This window comes from Protopterus annectens, chromosome 5.part1 (assembly GCF_019279795.1).
Source record: "Protopterus annectens isolate FY-2018-M chromosome 5.part1, PAN1.0, whole genome shotgun sequence".
NCBI classification, from domain to species: Eukaryota; Metazoa; Chordata; order Ceratodontiformes; family Protopteridae; genus Protopterus; species Protopterus annectens.
This window is the reverse complement of record NC_056736.1, coordinates 721032309-721050546: the sequence shown is the minus strand read 5'-3', so window position 1 is coordinate 721050546 and position 18238 is coordinate 721032309. Positions and strand designations below refer to the sequence as shown.

General features: G+C 41.2%; 1 protein-coding gene across 1 annotated transcript in view; it reads right to left on the bottom strand.

Moving 5' to 3' along the window:
* Positions 1-18238, bottom strand: part of MYO7A (myosin VIIA) — a 1588820-nt gene that overhangs the window by 55401 nt on the left and 1515181 nt on the right. The window lies entirely within an intron of this gene.

Below are 18238 nucleotides of genomic sequence, written 5' to 3'. Positions count from 1 at the left end.
GGTCGGTCAGTTTCCAGATTGTTGCAGTATAAATAATATTTATTTGTTTTAAACCACATTCTTGCTTCAAAAAGAATAATTATCTTCAAGAAACTGATTTTTGTAACAAAAAGAGCGGTTGCCTTATGAAACAAATTGCTAGCTATAAAGATAGTCAACCGTTTAAGTCTGCTCAAAGCAAAACTAAACTTATTGTTTGCTAAAGTTATTTACAAACCAGTCTCCACAAGATACAGACACCAGAATAATCATACATGAGATTTACAAGTCTGTTGCAAAACAAACATGGAAACACTGAAATCACTTTACATTATTTCATACTTCACAAAAATACTATACAGCTGAGAAGACCACAGCAACATTTATAAGAGATAATATTAAGGCAACAAAATATTAACTGCATGACATTAACAACAGACATGGCAGTAATAATAATAAAAATAAAAATATGTAAAAGTAATAGAGCATACTTATATTTAACATTTCATATTATCAATACAGCAACATCTATTATGAATAATTTTGAAAAAATATTCAGGAGCCAAACAATAATTTACATAATTTTAGAGGCTGTTCAAAGTATATATTTCACAAATGTGTAATAATAAAATGTTACTGAAGGATGGAAAAAAAACTCACCAGACATATTACCATATTCATTCATTTATTAAGAATGCATATCAGAACCATCACAGGGTAACACAGTACACTGATATATTAATATATTATACTCTCTATATAAGTGCGTGTGCTCTCTATATAAGTGTGTGTGTGTGTGTGTGTGTGTGTGTGTGTGTGTGTGTGTGTGTGTGTGTGTGTGTGTCTGTGTGTGTGTGTGTGTGTGTGTATCAATGGGCTCAGTACAAGAAATGTAAGAATAAGAAATTATTAAAATAATTAGATTCATGTAAAGACTGAGAGAGCAGATATTGAATTAGAAAGAAAGAGAACTTAAAGTACTGAACTACTGAAGACTGGAGTTTCTGCTAATTCTTCTTCTGGCAATTTGTTTTAGTATTGTACAGTTCTTAGACAGGTTTTAGTTTCTCTAACATTTCTTTATTGTTGTGAATTATTAAATGAAAGTTATGTACTTAACATGAAGGTAGATCATCATGCTCTAGATGTGTCCACTTCAAAAGGTAGGACTTATCACCTCAGAGAGGACTAATTTGGCTTTATGGGATTTTCCATAGCTTGAGCTCCTCCACTATCTCCCATAATGCTATTCACCCATCACTTTGCCACATCTAGTTTTCCCACTAAAGCTAAGAGGTCACAAAGAGTCCCAGCATACCTAAACTGTCTACAGAATGACATGCACTGCTGTGTGGCAAGGCTTCAGAAGCTCAACTAAGCTGAGAATGGGAGAGAAAGAAAGATCTCCCACCATGCCCCAAGATTCTCGTTACACCTTTCTAAACATACTGGAAAATATTAAGATATAACCAAACACTCTAATACTGGGTGATTTCAACTACCCTGCCATTAAATGGGAAAACTACTCGGGTACCAACACCTTTTCCCAATGGTTCTTGGAATTCATAAATTCTAATGCCCTGGATTAACTAATCCATTGTCCCACCAGGGGCTCCAATATCCTAGACCTGGTCATTACCGACATGGGAGAGAGATGCTCCACACCAGTGGTCACCCCCTCATTGGTTAGGTATGACCATAAGCAAATCACCCTTCACATCCATAACCCACCCCCACCCCCCAGTAAAGAAACCTCAGTAAAAAACTTCTCCAAAGCCAACTTCATGCTACTCAAGTCAGAAGTAGCAAACTTCATGACACCCCTGCAGATGGGAACTGAAAGTTTGACTGCTGAGTCCTACACTAGGGCACTGTATGAGCATATCCACTCGTGCATGAATCGTGCCACCCCAAATAGAAGCAAGATGCTCTCTTCCAAAAAAAGGAAGACAGTCTGGTGGTCCCCTGCCATAAACAAACTATACAACAGAAGGAAGAAACTGTTGCAGAAAAGAGGAAAATCCCACGATGCAAAAAAAACTCCCTTACCAGCCTCAGTAAGAAGCTGAGATCCCTCATAAAATCCCCCAAAGCTAGTTACGAAAATAAAATTGCCAAAGATTCCAAAGACACCCACAAGGCATTCTATAGTTATGTCAAGAATCTAAATGGCAATGCTCAGATCTGCTCTGAGCTACAACAGAATGGCATTAAATATACTGATCCCAAGGACATTGCCAATATCCAGGCAGATCGATTTAGTGCCAACTTCATCCCCCCTCTCACCTCCTAAAGGGCCCATCTCAATATCAAAAGACTGTCAAATTCCGCTAATCATGGCCACACAGGTATAAACTGCACTCTCCAAAGCTAAGAATACAGCATCCATGGGAACAGATGACATCCCGGGCTGTGTACTACATGAACTACAAAATGAACTGGCACCTCACTTAAGTGTCATGTTTAATCACAGCCTCACCTCAGGCTTTGGGCCCACTGAGTGGTGCACAGCTACATTTATCCCACTCCACAAGGGGGGATCCACCTTGTTTCACGGGAACTACTGTCCCATCAGTCGGATGAGCCTGATCTGCAAGGGCATGGAACGCATTATCATGGAACGTATAAACACAGACATTGGCAACGTTCAAACACTGGACACCACCCAGTTTGGGTTCGTGAAGGGACGATCCTGTCTCCTGAACCTGACTGACTTCTTTGAATCAGTCTCCAGAGCTGTGGACGAGGGTAAGGCAGTCCACACAGCCTATCTGGACCTTGCCAAGGCCTTCGACACCATCCCCCACTCTGGAATCAAAGATAAACTTACTAACCTGGGCATAAATCCCTACTTCACTCGATGGGTTGGTTGCCAACTGGCTTACTGACAGAACCCAGACTGTAAAAAGAGCCAACTCCAAATCCAGCTCCAGACAAATGACAAGTGGAGTACCTCAGGGTTCAGTCCTGGGACCGTTCTTGTTTGGCATCTACTTCTCTGAAGTACAGGCCAACATTAAGGGACTATGGCTAACAAAGTTCGCAGATGACTGCAAACTGGGAGCCATTACTGAATCCCCAAATGATGTGGATATTCTACAAAAAGGCCTTACAGAAACAGGTGCTTGGTGCCAGAGCCACTGGCTCAAGCTTAATGCAAAGAAATGTATAGTTATCCCCTTTGGGAAAAAACATGTACCCATGAATTACCACATAGGTGGCAGTACACTAAACACTGAAAGTGTGATGAGAGACTTAGGGACACAGGTGGACAGTGTTCTCACCTTCGATAATCACATCTCCTCAACAATCAGGAAATGCTTCTATGTGGCACACCTCATCAGTAAGGGCTTTTCATCCAGAAAAAGGAGATCATTGTCCCACTGTACTCATCCCTCATTAGACCCATTATAGAGTACAATGCCCCATTTGGTATGTACCTCACAAGACATCTGCAACAGCTTGAAATGCCACAGACATACCTCATTAAAAGAATCACAGGCCTAAAGCAGATGCCCTATGCTGACCATCTAAAAAAACTAGACCCATTATAGAGTACAATGTCCCATTTGGTGTGTACCTCACAAGACACCTGCAACAGCTGGAAATGCCGCAGAAATACCTCATTAAAAGAATCACAGGCCTAAAGCAGATGCCCTATGCTGACCATCTAAAAAAACTCCAACTATACTCTGTGGCATATTGTCTACTCAGAGGCAATCTCTGCTTAACATACAAGGCCATGTCAAACCCTGAGCTGTCGGACATGCTCCACTTAAAGAAATCCCAATCACTCAGAGCCACACGCTCCAGGGATCTAAACCTTGTCATCACAATGAACAAAACATGGTGGAGGGATAGGTTCTCGACCCAGCGACTCCCCATACTCTGGAGTACACTGCCCATACATGTCAAGCAGGGCGCCTCCTTTTCCCTCTTCAAAAGGAACCTCAACGATTGGATGGGAGATAGGAAATTCACCCCAGGGATCACGTCAGTCGCCCTGCTAGACAGGGGTCCAAGGAAGTAAATATTGTGGGAAGAAATATCCAGGGAATTGTTATGGCTAGGCTTGTTTAGGCCCTAGGGCCGATAGCTTAGTACCAACCTATGAACCTATATATCCTCGTGGTGGCCAGCAGTGTTCCTCTAGCAGCAGAGACCAGAAAAGACTACCTTTCCAGATTTTAAGTATTTTTCTTGGCTTTTTCGACTTTTTGTGCCTTTCGACTACTGTTTCTGCTTATTTTATCAAAGTTTGCACTGTTTTTTCTGTGTTTATAAGTTAAAACTGTTTACTGCACTTGCTAGTTTAAGTTTTGCCTAAAAGTTAAACTACAGGCTAATACACTCAAGTGTACTAGCTTTTGATAGCATTTAATCGAAAATCATAGCATTTATTGTGTTTTCTGCTTTTCTGTAAAAAAAACTTGAGAAAAACAAAAAAATATCCTTGCTTTCCATACTTTCCTAACTAGTGTTCCAGAGACCAGATTTTGCTGATCCCTGGGCTTTGTCTTGGTTCCTGTTTTCTCCATTTTCCTTGTTTGGTCAAGGGGTAGTTTCTTTACTCACTAGTGGGAGTAGGGAGTACTGAACTGCCTGTTTGTCCTCAGAGGAGTGGTTTAAGGCAGTAACTTGTAGTTTATTGGCCATTTTGGGTCATTTCCTGTCTTTTCCAGCCCCCTGCTATAAAGCTCGCTTTGGCGGGCTTTTCCAGCTATTGAGAACTCAGCACAGCTCCTCGTGGTGGCCAGCAGTGTTCCTCTAGCAGCAGAGACCAGAAAAGACTACCTTTCCAGATTTTAAGTATTTTTCTTGGCTTTTTCGACTTTTTGTGCCTTTCGACTACTGTTTCTGCTTATTTTATCAAAGTTTGCACTGTTTTTACTGTGTTTATAAGTTAAAACTGTTTACTGCACTTGCTAGTTTAAGTTTTGCCTAAAAGTTAAACTACAGGCTAATACACTCAAGTGTACTAGCTTTTGATAGCATTTAATCGAAAATCATAGCATTTATTGTGTTTTCTGCTTTTCTGTAAAAAAACTTGAAAAAAAAAAAAAATATCCTTGCTTTCCATACTTTCCTAACTAGTGTTCCAGAGACCAGATTTTGCTGATCCCTGGGCTTTGTCTTGGTTCCTGTTTTCTCCATTTTCCTTGTTTGGTCAAGGGGTAGTTTCTTTACTCACTAGTGGGAGTAGGGAGTACTGAACTGTCTGTTTGTCCTCAGAGGAGAGGTTTAAGGCAGTAACTTGTAGTTTATTGGCCATTTTGGGTCATTTCCTGTCTTTTCCAGCCCCCTGCTATAAAGCTCGTTTTGGCGGGCTTTTCCAGCTATTGAGAACTCAGCACAGCTCCTCGTGGTGGCCAGCAGTGTTCCTCTAGCAGCAGAGACCAGAAAAGACTACCTTTCCAGATTTTAAGTATTTTTCTTGGCTTTTTCGACTTTTTGTGCCTTTCGACTACTGTTTCTGCTTATTTTATCAAAGTTTGCACTGTTATTCTGTGTTTATAAGTTAAAACTGTTTACTGCACTTGCTAGTTTAAGTTTTGCCTAAAAGTTAAACTACAGGCTAATACACTCAAGTGTACTAGCTTTTGATAGCATTTAATCGAAAATCATAGCATTTATTGTGTTTTCTGCTTTTCTGTAAAAAAACTTGAAAAAAACAAAAAAAATATCCTTGCTTTCCATACTTTCCTAAACTAGTGTTCCAGAGACCAGATTTTGCTGATCCCTGGGCTTTGTCTTGGTTCCTGTTTTCTCCATTTTCCTTGTTTGGTCAAGGGGTAGTTTCTTTACTCACTAGTGGGAGTAGGGAGTACTGAACTGCCTGTTTGTCCTCAGAGGAGTGGTTTAAGGCAGTAACTTGTAGTTTATTGGCCATTTTGGGTCATTTCCTGTCTTTTCCAGCCCCCTGCTATAAAGCTCGCTTTGGCGGGCTTTTCCAGCTATTGAGAACTCAGCACAGCTCCTCGTGGTGGCCAGCAGTGTTCCTCTAGCAGCAGAGACCAGAAAAGACTACCTTTCCAGATTTTAAGTATTTTTCTTGGCTTTTTCGACTTTTTGTGCCTTTCGACTACTGTTTCTGCTTATTTTATCAAAGTTTGCACTGTATTTTCTGTGTTTATAAGTTAAAACTGTTTACTGCACTTGCTAGTTTAAGTTTTGCCTAAAAGTTAAACTACAGGCTAATACACTCAAGTGTACTAGCTTTTGATAGCATTTAATCGAAAATCATAGCATTTATTGTGTTTTCTGCTTTTCTGTAAAAAAACTTGAAAAAAACAAAAAACAAAAAAATATCCTTGCTTTCCATACTTTCCTAACTAGTGTTCCAGAGACCAGATTTTGCTGATCCCTGGGCTTTGTCTTGGTTCCTGTTTTCTCCATTTTCCTTGTTTGGTCAAGGGGTAGTTTCTTTACTCACTAGTGGGAGTAGGGAGTACTGAACTGCCTGTTTGTCCTCAGAGGAGTGGTTTAAGGCAGTAACTTGTAGTTTATTGGCCATTTTGGGTCATTTCCTGTCTTTTCCAGCCTCCTGCTATAAAGCTCGTTTTGGCGGGCTTTTCAGCTATTGAGAACTCAGCACAGCTCCTCGTGGTGGCCAGCAGTGTTCCTCTAGCAGCAGAGACCAGAAAAGACTACCTTTCCAGATTTTAAGTATTTTTCTTGGCTTTTTCGACTTTTTGTGCCTTTCGACTACTGTTTCTGCTTATTTTATCAAAGTTTGCACTGTTATTCTGTGTTTATAAGTTAAAACTGTTTACTGCACTTGCTAGTTTAAGTTTTGCCTAAAAGTTAAACTACAGGCTAATACACTCAAGTGTACTAGCTTTTGATAGCATTTAATCGAAAATCATAGCATTTATTGTGTTTTCTGCTTTTCTGTAAAAAACTTGAAAAACAAAAAAATATCCTTGCTTTCCATACTTTCCTAACTAGTGTTCCAGAGACCAGATTTTGCTGATCCCTGGGCTTTGTCTTGGTTCCTGTTTTCTCCATTTTCCTTGTTTGGTCAAGGGGTAGTTTCTTTACTCACTAGTGGGAGTAGGGAGTACTGAACTGCCTGTTTGTCCTCAGAGGAGTGGTTTAAGGCAGTAACTTGTAGTTTATTGGCCATTTTGGGTCATTTCCTGTCTTTTCCAGCCCCCTGCTATAAAGCTCGTTTTGGCGGGCTTTTTCAGCTATTGAGAACTCAGCACAGCTCCTCGTGGTGGCCAGCAGTGTTCCTCTAGCAGCAGAGACCAGAAAAGACTACCTTTCCAGATTTTAAGTATTTTTCTTGGCTTTTTCGACTTTTTGTGCCTTTCGACTACTGTTTCTGCTTATTTTATCAAAGTTTGCACTGTTTTTTCTGTGTTTATAAGTTAAAACTGTTTACTGCACTTGCTAGTTTAAGTTTTGCCTAAAAGTTAAACTACAGGCTAATACACTCAAGTGTACTAGCTTTTGATAGCATTTAATCGAAAATCATAGCATTTATTGTGTTTTCTGCTTTTCTGTAAAAAACTTGAAAACACAAAAAAATATCCTTGCTTTCCATACTTTCCTAAACTAGTGTTCCAGAGACCAGATTTTGCTGATCCCTGGGCTTTGTCTTGGTTCCTGTTTTCTCCATTTTCCTTGTTTGGTCAAGGGGTAGTTTCTTTACTCACTAGTGGGAGTAGGGAGTACTGAACTGCCTGTTTGTCCTCAGAGGAGTGGTTTAAGGCAGTAACTTGTAGTTTATTGGCCATTTTGGGTCATTTCCTGTCTTTTCCAGCCCCTGCTATAAAGCTCGTTTTGGCGGGCTTTTCAGCTATTGAGAACTCAGCACAGCTCCTCGTGGTGGCCAGCAGTGTTCCTCTAGCAGCAGAGACCAGAAAAGACTACCTTTCCAGATTTTAAGTATTTTTCTTGGCTTTTTCGACTTTTTGTGCCTTTCGACTACTGTTTCTGCTTATTTTATCAAAGTTTGCACTGTTTTTCTGTGTTTATAAGTTAAAACTGTTTACTGCACTTGCTAGTTTAAGTTTTGCCTAAAAGTTAAACTACAGGCTAATACACTCAAGTGTACTAGCTTTTGATAGCATTTAATCGAAAATCATAGCATTTATTGTGTTTTCTGCTTTTCTGTAAAAAAACTTGAAAAAGCAAAAAAATATCCTTGCTTTCCATACTTTCCTAAACTAGTGTTCCAGAGACCAGATTTTGCTGATCCCTGGGCTTTGTCTTGGTTCCTGTTTTCTCCATTTTCCTTGTTTGGTCAAGGGGTAGTTTCTTTACTCACTAGTGGGAGTAGGGAGTACTGAACTGCCTGTCTGTCCTCAGAGGAGTGGTTTAAGGCAGTAACTTGTAGTTTATTGGCCATTTTGGGTCATTTCCTGTCTTTTCCAGCCCCCTGCTATAAAGCTCGTTTTGGCGGGCTTTCGCAGCTATTGAGAACTCAGCACAGCTCCTCGTGGTGGCCAGCAGTGTTCCTCTAGCAGCAGAGACCAGAAAAGACTACCTTTCCAGATTTTAAGTATTTTTCTTGGCTTTTTCGACTTTTTGTGCCTTTCGACTACTGTTTCTGCTTATTTTATCAAAGTTTGCACTGTTTTTCTGTGTTTATAAGTTAAAACTGTTTACTGCACTTGCTAGTTTAAGTTTTGCCTAAAAGTTAAACTACAGGCTAATACACTCAAGTGTACTAGCTTTTGATAGCATTTAATCGAAAATCATAGCATTTATTGTGTTTTCTGCTTTTCTGTAAAAAAACTTGAAAAAACAAAAAAATATCCTTGCTTTCCATACTTTCCTAAACTAGTGTTCCAGAGACCAGATTTTGCTGATCCCTGGGCTTTGTCTTGGTTCCTGTTTTCTCCATTTTCCTTGTTTGGTCAAGGGGTAGTTTCTTTACTCACTAGTGGGAGTAGGGAGTACTGAACTGCCTGTTTGTCCTCAGAGGAGTGGTTTAAGGCAGTAACTTGTAGTTTATTGGCCATTTTGGGTCATTTCCTGTCTTTTCCAGCCCCCTGCTATAAAGCTCGTTTTGGCGGGCTTTTCCAGCTATTGAGAACTCAGCACAGCTCCTCGTGGTGGCCAGCAGTGTTCCTCTAGCAGCAGAGACCAGAAAAGACTACCTTTCCAGATTTTAAGTATTTTTCTTGGCTTTTTCGACTTTTTGTGCCTTTCGACTACTGTTTCTGCTTATTTTATCAAAGTTTGCACTGTTTTTTCTGTGTTTATAAGTTAAAACTGTTTACTGCACTTGCTAGTTTAAGTTTTGCCTAAAAGTTAAACTACAGGCTAATACACTCAAGTGTACTAGCTTTTGATAGCATTTAATCGAAAATCATAGCATTTATTGTGTTTTCTGCTTTTCTGTAAAAAACTTGAAAAACAAAAAAATATCCTTGCTTTCCATACTTTCCTAAACTAGTGTTCCAGAGACCAGATTTTGCTGATCCCTGGGCTTTGTCTTGGTTCCTGTTTTCTCCATTTTCCTTGTTTGGTCAAGGGGTAGTTTCTTTACTCACTAGTGGGAGTAGGGAGTACTGAACTGCCTGTTTGTCCTCAGAGGAGTGGTTTAAGGCAGTAACTTGTAGTTTATTGGCCATTTTGGGTCATTTCCTGTCTTTTCCAGCCCCTGCTATCTAGCTCGTTTTGGCGGGCTTTATCAGCTATTGAGAACTCAGCACAGCTCCTCGTGGTGGCCAGCAGTGTTCCTCTAGCAGCAGAGACCAGAAAAGACTACCTTTCCAGATTTTAAGTATTTTTCTTGGCTTTTTCGACTTTTTGTGCCTTTCGACTACTGTTTCTGCTTATTTTATCAAAGTTTGCACTGTTTTTCTGTGTTTATAAGTTAAAACTGTTTACTGCACTTGCTAGTTTAAGTTTTGCCTAAAAGTTAAACTACAGGCTAATACACTCAAGTGTACTAGCTTTTGATAGCATTTAATCGAAAATCATAGCATTTATTGTGTTTTCTGCTTTTCTGTAAAAAACTTGAAAAAACAAAAAAATATCCTTGCTTTCCATACTTTCCTAAACTAGTGTTCCAGAGACCAGATTTTGCTGATCCCTGGGCTTTGTCTTGGTTCCTGTTTTCTCCATTTTCCTTGTTTGGTCAAGGGGTAGTTTCTTTACTCACTAGTGGGAGTAGGGAGTACTGAACTGCCTGTTTGTCCTCAGAGGAGTGGTTTAAGGCAGTAACTTGTAGTTTATTGGCCATTTTGGGTCATTTCCTGTCTTTTCCAGCCCCCTGCTATAAAGCTCGTTTTGGCGGGCTTTTTCAGCTATTGAGAACTCAGCACAGCTCCTCGTGGTGGCCAGCAGTGTTCCTCTAGCAGCAGAGACCAGAAAAGACTACCTTTCCAGATTTTAAGTATTTTTCTTGGCTTTTTCGACTTTTGTGCCTTTCGACTACTGTTTCTGCTTATTTTATCAAAGTTTGCACTGTTTTTCTGTGTTTATAAGTTAAAACTGTTTACTGCACTTGCTAGTTTAAGTTTTGCCTAAAAGTTAAACTACAGGCTAATACACTCAAGTGTACTAGCTTTTGATAGCATTTAATCGAAAATCATAGCATTTATTGTGTTTTCTGCTTTTCTGTAAAAAACTTGAAAAAAACAAAAAAATATCCTTGCTTTCCATACTTTCCTAAACTAGTGTTCCAGAGACCAGATTTTGCTGATCCCTGGGCTTTGTCTTGGTTCCTGTTTTCTCCATTTTCCTTGTTTGGTCAAGGGGTAGTTTCTTTACTCACTAGTGGGAGTAGGGAGTACTGAACTGCCTGTCTGTCCTCAGAGGAGTGGTTTAAGGCAGTAACTTGTAGTTTATTGGCCATTTTGGGTCATTTCCTGTCTTTTCCAGCCCCCTGCTATAAAGCACGTTTTGGCGTGCTTTTCCAGCTATTGAGAACTCAGCACAGCTCCTCGTGGTGGCCAGCAGTGTTCCTCTAGCAGCAGAGACCAGAAAAGACTACCTTTCCAGATTTTAAGTATTTTTCTTGGCTTTTTCGACTTTTTGTGCCTTTCGACTACTGTTTCTGCTTATTTTATCAAAGTTTTCACTGTTTTTTCTGTGTTTATAAGTTAAAACTGTTTACTGCACTTGCTAGTTTAAGTTTTGCCTAAAAGTTAAACTACAGGCTAATACACTCAAGTGTACTAGCTTTTGATAGCATTTAATCGAAAATCATAGCATTTATTGTGTTTTCTGCTTTTCTGTAAAAAACTTGAAAAAACAAAAAAATATCCTTGCTTTCCATACTTTCCTAAACTAGTGTTCCAGAGACCAGATTTTGCTGATCCCTGGGCTTTGTCTTGGTTCCTGTTTTCTCCATTTTCCTTGTTTGGTCAAGGCGTAGTTTCTTTACTCACTAGTGGGAGTAGGGAGTACTGAACTGCCTGTTTGTCCTCAGAGGAGTGGTTTAAGGCAGTAACTTGTAGTTTATTGGCCATTTTGGGTCATTTCCTGTCTTTTCCAGCCCCTGCTATAAAGCTCGTTTTGGCGGGCTTTTTCAGCTATTGAGAACTCAGCACAGCTCCTCGTGGTGGCCAGCAGTGTTCCTCTAGCAGCAGAGACCAGAAAAGACTACCTTTCCAGATTTTAAGTATTTTTCTTGGCTTTTTCGACTTTTTGTGCCTTTCGACTACTGTTTCTGCTTATTTTATCAAAGTTTGCACTGTTTTTTCTGTGTTTATAAGTTAAAACTGTTTACTGCACTTGCTAGTTTAAGTTTTGCCTAAAAGTTAAACTACAGGCTAATACACTCAAGTGTACTAGCTTTTGATAGCATTTAATCGAAAATCATAGCATTTATTGTGTTTTCTGCTTTTCTGTAAAAAAACTTGAAAAAAACAAAAAAAATATCCTTGCTTTCCATACTTTCCTAAACTAGTGTTCCAGAGACCAGATTTTGCTGATCCCTGGGCTTTGTCTTGGTTCCTGTTTTCTCCATTTTCCTTGTTTGGTCAAGGGGTAGTTTCTTTACTCACTAGTGGGAGTAGGGAGTACTGAACTGCCTGTTTGTCCTCAGAGGAGTGGTTTAAGGCAGTAACTTGTAGTTTATTGGCCATTTTGGGTCATTTCCTGTCTTTTCCAGCCCCCTGCTATAAAGCACGCTTTAGCGCGATTTAGCATGATTTAGCGCGGAGTTGCCACTGTTGCACACTAGGGCAGCGCCGGTTAAGCAGGTTTAAACTATTCGGGCTACCTAAAGTCCACTCTTCAAATTTTCCCTTGAAACTACCTTCCTCGACCTATACTACTGATCTAATCAGCGTATCCTATAACTAAAAAGATCATCTCTACTTGACTCTAAGTAGACTATTCTCTATCTGTTAAACCTAGCACTTGCTCCTACAGTACTTATTACCTTGATACGGCACTCTTATAGATAGCACCCCAAAAGGCAACCCCCATTTCTCGGTCACCCACATCCCTCTGAATCTTTTTAAAGTTTTTGTCTATCCTTCTAGCATGTCGAGGGATCAGTTGCTAGTGTCATCTCCTGCTCAGCTGGTGAACCTGGGAATATTGAGGCAATGTTACAATTGCCTCATGTACACAGACAACCCTCTCCTCCTCCCACAAAACACAAATACATGCGAGAGATGCAACTATACGGCCAAACTGGAGGCTGAGCTCTCTCAACATAGGACTGGCAAGACCAGTCAGGAGGGAAGGTTACCACACACACTATAGACCCAGTCTCACATAGTACCATTACAACCTCAAATCATACACATAAACACACAAAGACATACTCGGAGGCTCTGATCAAAAATCTACCAAAACAGCAGAGGCCACCAAAGCAGACACCCAAAACACCAACTCAGAACACAACACCTGCAACACATAGACCTCACAGTCAGAGTGTCAAACAGTCACAGCCCTTAAGGCCAAACACAATGCCAGACACACTAGTCATTGGTGACTCCATAGTCAGACACACTGATGTCCCGCTCACCAGACTGAGTAAGGAGAAGGTCACAGTAAGCTGTCTGTGCGGCGCTAGAATCCGCCACATAACGCAAGCACTCAGATCTCTCAACAGCAGGTACAAATATGACTCAGTCATTGTCCACGCTGGTGTAACGACCTGAGACGTACCTCCTTGGACTACATGAAAAGAGACATTGAGGAGCTCTCTGATTATGTAGCCCAGGCAGGTATGACCCTGACCTTGAGCAGTATCCTACCTTCACCAAGAATGATGCCACAATACAGAGATAAGATGATCAGCTTTAACAATTGGCTTAAACACTGGTGTCATTCAAAGGGGATCCAGTATCTGTCTGCCTGGGATGACATGCTGGACAAGCCACGCTGCCAAGGGACGGCTTGCACCTGTCACCCTGGGATTCGGATATTGGCAAAGGCTCTTGCCACCCCATAGTGCCTTTTTAGGCAAGGCTCAAATTCTAAACCTACCACCCTAGAACACAAAAAGGAAATAAACTAAGGGTAATGCTGCTCAATGCCAGAAGTCTAAATCTCAAAATGCACGCACTCGAGGCCCTTCTCAGTATGGAGAACATCGATGTCTGTGCAGTGACAGAAACCTGGTTCAAGGCTCCTGAGAGCACCCCAGCTATCAGGTTTTACCTCATATCATGCGTTCCGGCCCCAAAATCAGGAAAATACCAAGAAAGGAGGGGGGGTATCCATATTCATCAAGGACACCCACACCTCAAGACTGGTGGCAACGCATGATGCATCGGAGACCATCCAGGTGCAATTAACCGTAGGCAAGACTGCTCTGCAAATAGTAGCATGTTACAGGCCACCCTCACAAACTCAGGAACCTCACATGGCCTTCCTGAAAACACTAGAGGGATAAATGTATCACCAAACACCATCATACTAGGTGACTTCAATTACCCAAATATAGACTGGGAACACTACTCAAGCCCAAACACCCTAGCCCAAAAGTTCCTGGAATTCATAAACTCAAATGCCATGGAACAGCTAGTCACCATTCCCACAAGAGGAGACAACATACTCGATCTCATCATCACGAACATGGGAGCACAATGTTCAACACCGAAGTATACCCCTCACTGGTGAGATCAGATCACAAACTAATCTCGCTGGAGGTCCTCATCCCACCCCACCTGAAATAAAAAGACCACAGTAAAGAACTTCCCAAAGCCGACTTCACACTTCTAAAGACTAGTGTGGTCTCCTTTAAGGCCCCCGAGCCGGCGGAAAACAGTACTCAAGCCGCTGAATCACTTACAAATGCCTTCTACCAGCACCTGCAGGACTGCATGGATAAGGCAATCCCAAGCAAAACAAAGACTCTTTGTACCAAAGGCAAGCGTCCAGTCTGGTGGACCCCAGCCATAAACAAACTCTACAACAAAGGAGGAAGCTACTACAAGATAGAGCAAAATCCTTAAAAGGTAAGACACCCTTAATCACTATAAGTAAAAACTAAGAGCTCTCATAAAATCATCCAAAGCAAATTTCGAGAGAAAAATAGCTAAAGACTCAAAAGACAATCATAAGGCCTTCTTTAGCTATGTTAGAAACCTAGGAGGAAACTCCCAGATATGCTCAGAACTAGTTCAAAATGATGTGAAGATTACTGATCCTACAGACATTGCCAACATACTGGCTGACAGGTTCAGTGCAAACTTCTCACCCCTCCCCCAAAGGCGAGATATCTATACCAAATGATTGCAGCCCCCCAAACATCTCCAGCGCCCAAGTGAGTACTGCTCTCTCCAAAGCAAAAAACAAAGCATCCATGGGACCTGATGGTGTCCCCGGCTGTGTGCTCCACGAACTCAATGAGGAATTAAACCCACAGCTAGGACAGCTGTTTAATCAAAGTCTTACCTCTGGATACGTACCCAGGGAGTGGCGCACTGCAACTGTGGTCCCACTTCACAAAGGCGGTGCCTCCACCGACCCTGGTAATTACCGGCCCATTAGCTTGACAAGCCTTATCTGCAAAGCCATGGAGAGGATCATAATGGACCTCATAAATAAAGACATTGGGAATTTACAGACTTTGGATCCAACCCAGTTTGGCTTTGTCAAAGGCAGATCATGCCTTTTAAACTTGGTTGACTTTTTCGAAACAGTCACCAAAGCCATTGATGAGGGAAAGGCAGTCCATACAGCCTACCTCGATCTGGCTAAGGCCTATGATACAATACCCCACTCGGGTATCATTGAAAAACTCATCAGCTTAAATGTTAACCCATACATCACAAGATGGGTTGCAAACTGGCTGAGTGACAGAACCCACAGGGTCAGAGTTGCTGGCGCCATGTCAGACTCAAAGCCTGTCACAAGTGGTGTCCCACAGGGCTCAGTCCTGGGCCCACTCTTGTTTGGCATCTACTTTTCTGAAGTACAAGCAAACACAGGAGGGTTATGGCTGACAAAGTTTGCAGATGACTGCAAACTGGGCCATAGTAGAAAACACATCTGACACAGATATCCTTCAGAAGGGTCTCACAGAAACGGATAACTGGTGCCAGAGCCACGGCCTAAAGTTAAATGCCAAAAATGCATAGTCATACCCTTCGGGAAAAACAAGGTTACCCCTAGCTACCAAATAGGAGGCAATCCACTGAGCACAGAAGAAGTTATCAGGGACCTGGGGACCCAGGTTGATAGTAGTCTGTCATTCGACACCCATGTAGCTAAAGTAGTTAGGAAGACCTTCTACATTGCCCACCTTATCATGAAGGGATTCTCATCTAGATCAAGGGAGGTTATAGTCTCCCTTTACTCATCACTCATCAGACCAATGATTGAGTACAATGCCCCATTTGGAATGTATCTGACCCGACACTTGCAGCAGCTGGAGAGGCCACAAAAGTTCCTCACCAAAAGGATAAAGGGTCTCAAAAATCTATCCTATGCTGCCCCACTGAAAGAACTCCAGCTCTATTCAGTCGCTTACCGCTTGCTCAGAGGTGACCTTTGCCTAACATACAAGGCCATGTCAAACCCAGATTTGATGAATATGCTTCACCTCAAAAATCTAGATCCATCAGAGCCACAAGGGGAGACTTAAACCTCGACACGGCTATTAATAGGACGTGCTGGAGGGATAGATTCATCACCCAAAGACTCCTATGCTGTGGAACAGAATCCCGGTACATGTGAGGCAGAGCACCTCGCTGGCCTTGTTCAAGAGAAATCTTGACCAATGGATGGGAGATCGCAGATATACCCCAGGGATTACCTCAGTGTCACTGCTCGACAGAGGCACAGCAAAATAATGGGTATAGTTCCCCATACTAAAGGGGTGGCGTAAGCCACAAAACGATGGGCTAGGCTTGTAAATGCCCTCGGGCAGATAGCCTAGTATGAACCTATGAAACCTATGAAACCTATGAAACAAAAATGTTCATACAGTGACAAAAGACAGCAGAAAGCAGTGCTGCTGTCTGAACCAGACCGCTTACGCAGCAATCACTGGCTGGGAACAGGAAACACAGACCGATTTCACCCTCTGGTGTCTTCAGTATGTAATTGCAAGTAAGCTAATCACTGTTCTTATATAAAGAAATATACAGTCAAGTGGAAAAGAAAAAACATGTGTGTGTGTGTGTGTGTGTGTATATATATATATATATATATATATATATATATATATATATATATATATATATATATATAATATACATATACATGAAAATACATTCTAATTCTATCAGAAATTCTCATTTAAACTAAGACCCCAAATTAATGATCCACATTTTTTCTTTTTGATCTAAAATCCTATGTTTCTTACCATCAGATATATCATTCCCCTTTATACTATCAATACTAACACTAAACACCAAAAGTGTGATAAGAGACTTAGGGACACAGGTGGACAGTGGTCTCACCTTCGATAATCACATCGCCACAACAGTCAGGAAATCCTTCTATGTGGCACACCTCATCACTAAGGGCTTTTCATCCAAAAAAAAGGAGGTCATTGTCTCACTGTACTCATCCCTCATTAGACCCATTATAGAATACAACGCCCAGTTTGGTATGTACCTCTCAAGACATCTGCAACAACAGGAAAGGCCGCAGAAATACCTCACTAAAAGAGTCAGAGGCCTAAAGCAGATGCCCTATGCTGACCATCTAAAAAAAGTCCAGCTATACTTTGTCGCATATCGTCTTCTCAGAGGCAATCTCTGCTTAACATACAAGGCCATGTCAAACCCAGAGCTGTTGGATATGCTACACTTAAAGAAATCCCAATCCCTCAGAGCCACACGCTCCAGGGATCTAAACCTTGTCATCACAAAGAACAAAACATGCTGGAGGGAGAGGTTCCTGACCCAGAGACTCCCCAGACTCTGGAATAGACTGCCCTCTTCAAAAGGAACCTTGACGATTGGATGAGAGATAGGAAATTCACCTCGGGGATCACGTCAGTCGGCCTGCTGGACAGGGGTCCAGGGAAGTAAATAATGTGGGAAGAAATAGCCAGGGAATTGTTATGGCTAGGCTTGTATAGGCCCTAGGGCCGATAGCCTAGTACCAACCTATGAACCTATAATACCAATAAAAATAAAGTGAGCCCCACTGTGTTCCATCATATGTTTAGAGAGGGCACTTCTACTTCGTTTGCAATTCAAATCACTAATATGTAGTGCTATTCTATGCTTAAATGGCCGTGATGTTTGTCCCACATAGAATGCTCCACACTGACACACTGCCATGTAAATTACCCATTCCGTACGACAGGTAATTAAAGAATGGATATCAAATACCTTAATAGTATGATGGAGGTGAATGATTTAGTTTTGGATACAAGTTTACAATAAGTGCAATTCCCACAAAATGTACAACCTCGAGGTGCCACTGAACCTGATCCCACAATTAGTTTCCTACTCTTTTTGAAACCAGATAGGCATCCCCCAATATTCCTACCTTTGCTGTATCCAAAGGTACAACCATCTCCTTAAATTTGACCAAAATAGGGGTCAGATTTCAGAATATCCCAGTACTTATTAATAACATCTTTGATCTTAAAGGTATTGGTACCATATGTAGTAATGAATCTGGGACCTAAATCTGAAATAACTATCATCCTGACTACCGTTGGATTTTAATATGTCACTCCTACTGGTTGCATGTGCTATTCTACATTCCTGATCCACTATATTGACATTGTATCCCTAACTCAAAAATCTGTGTTTCATCTTGTGGGCTTCAGTGTCAAAATCTTGTTCAGAACTAATAATAAAGATGACAAAGCCAGCCAGAAGGCTAAAACACAGTTTTAATCTAAAAATCTTGAAAGTAACAAATCCAC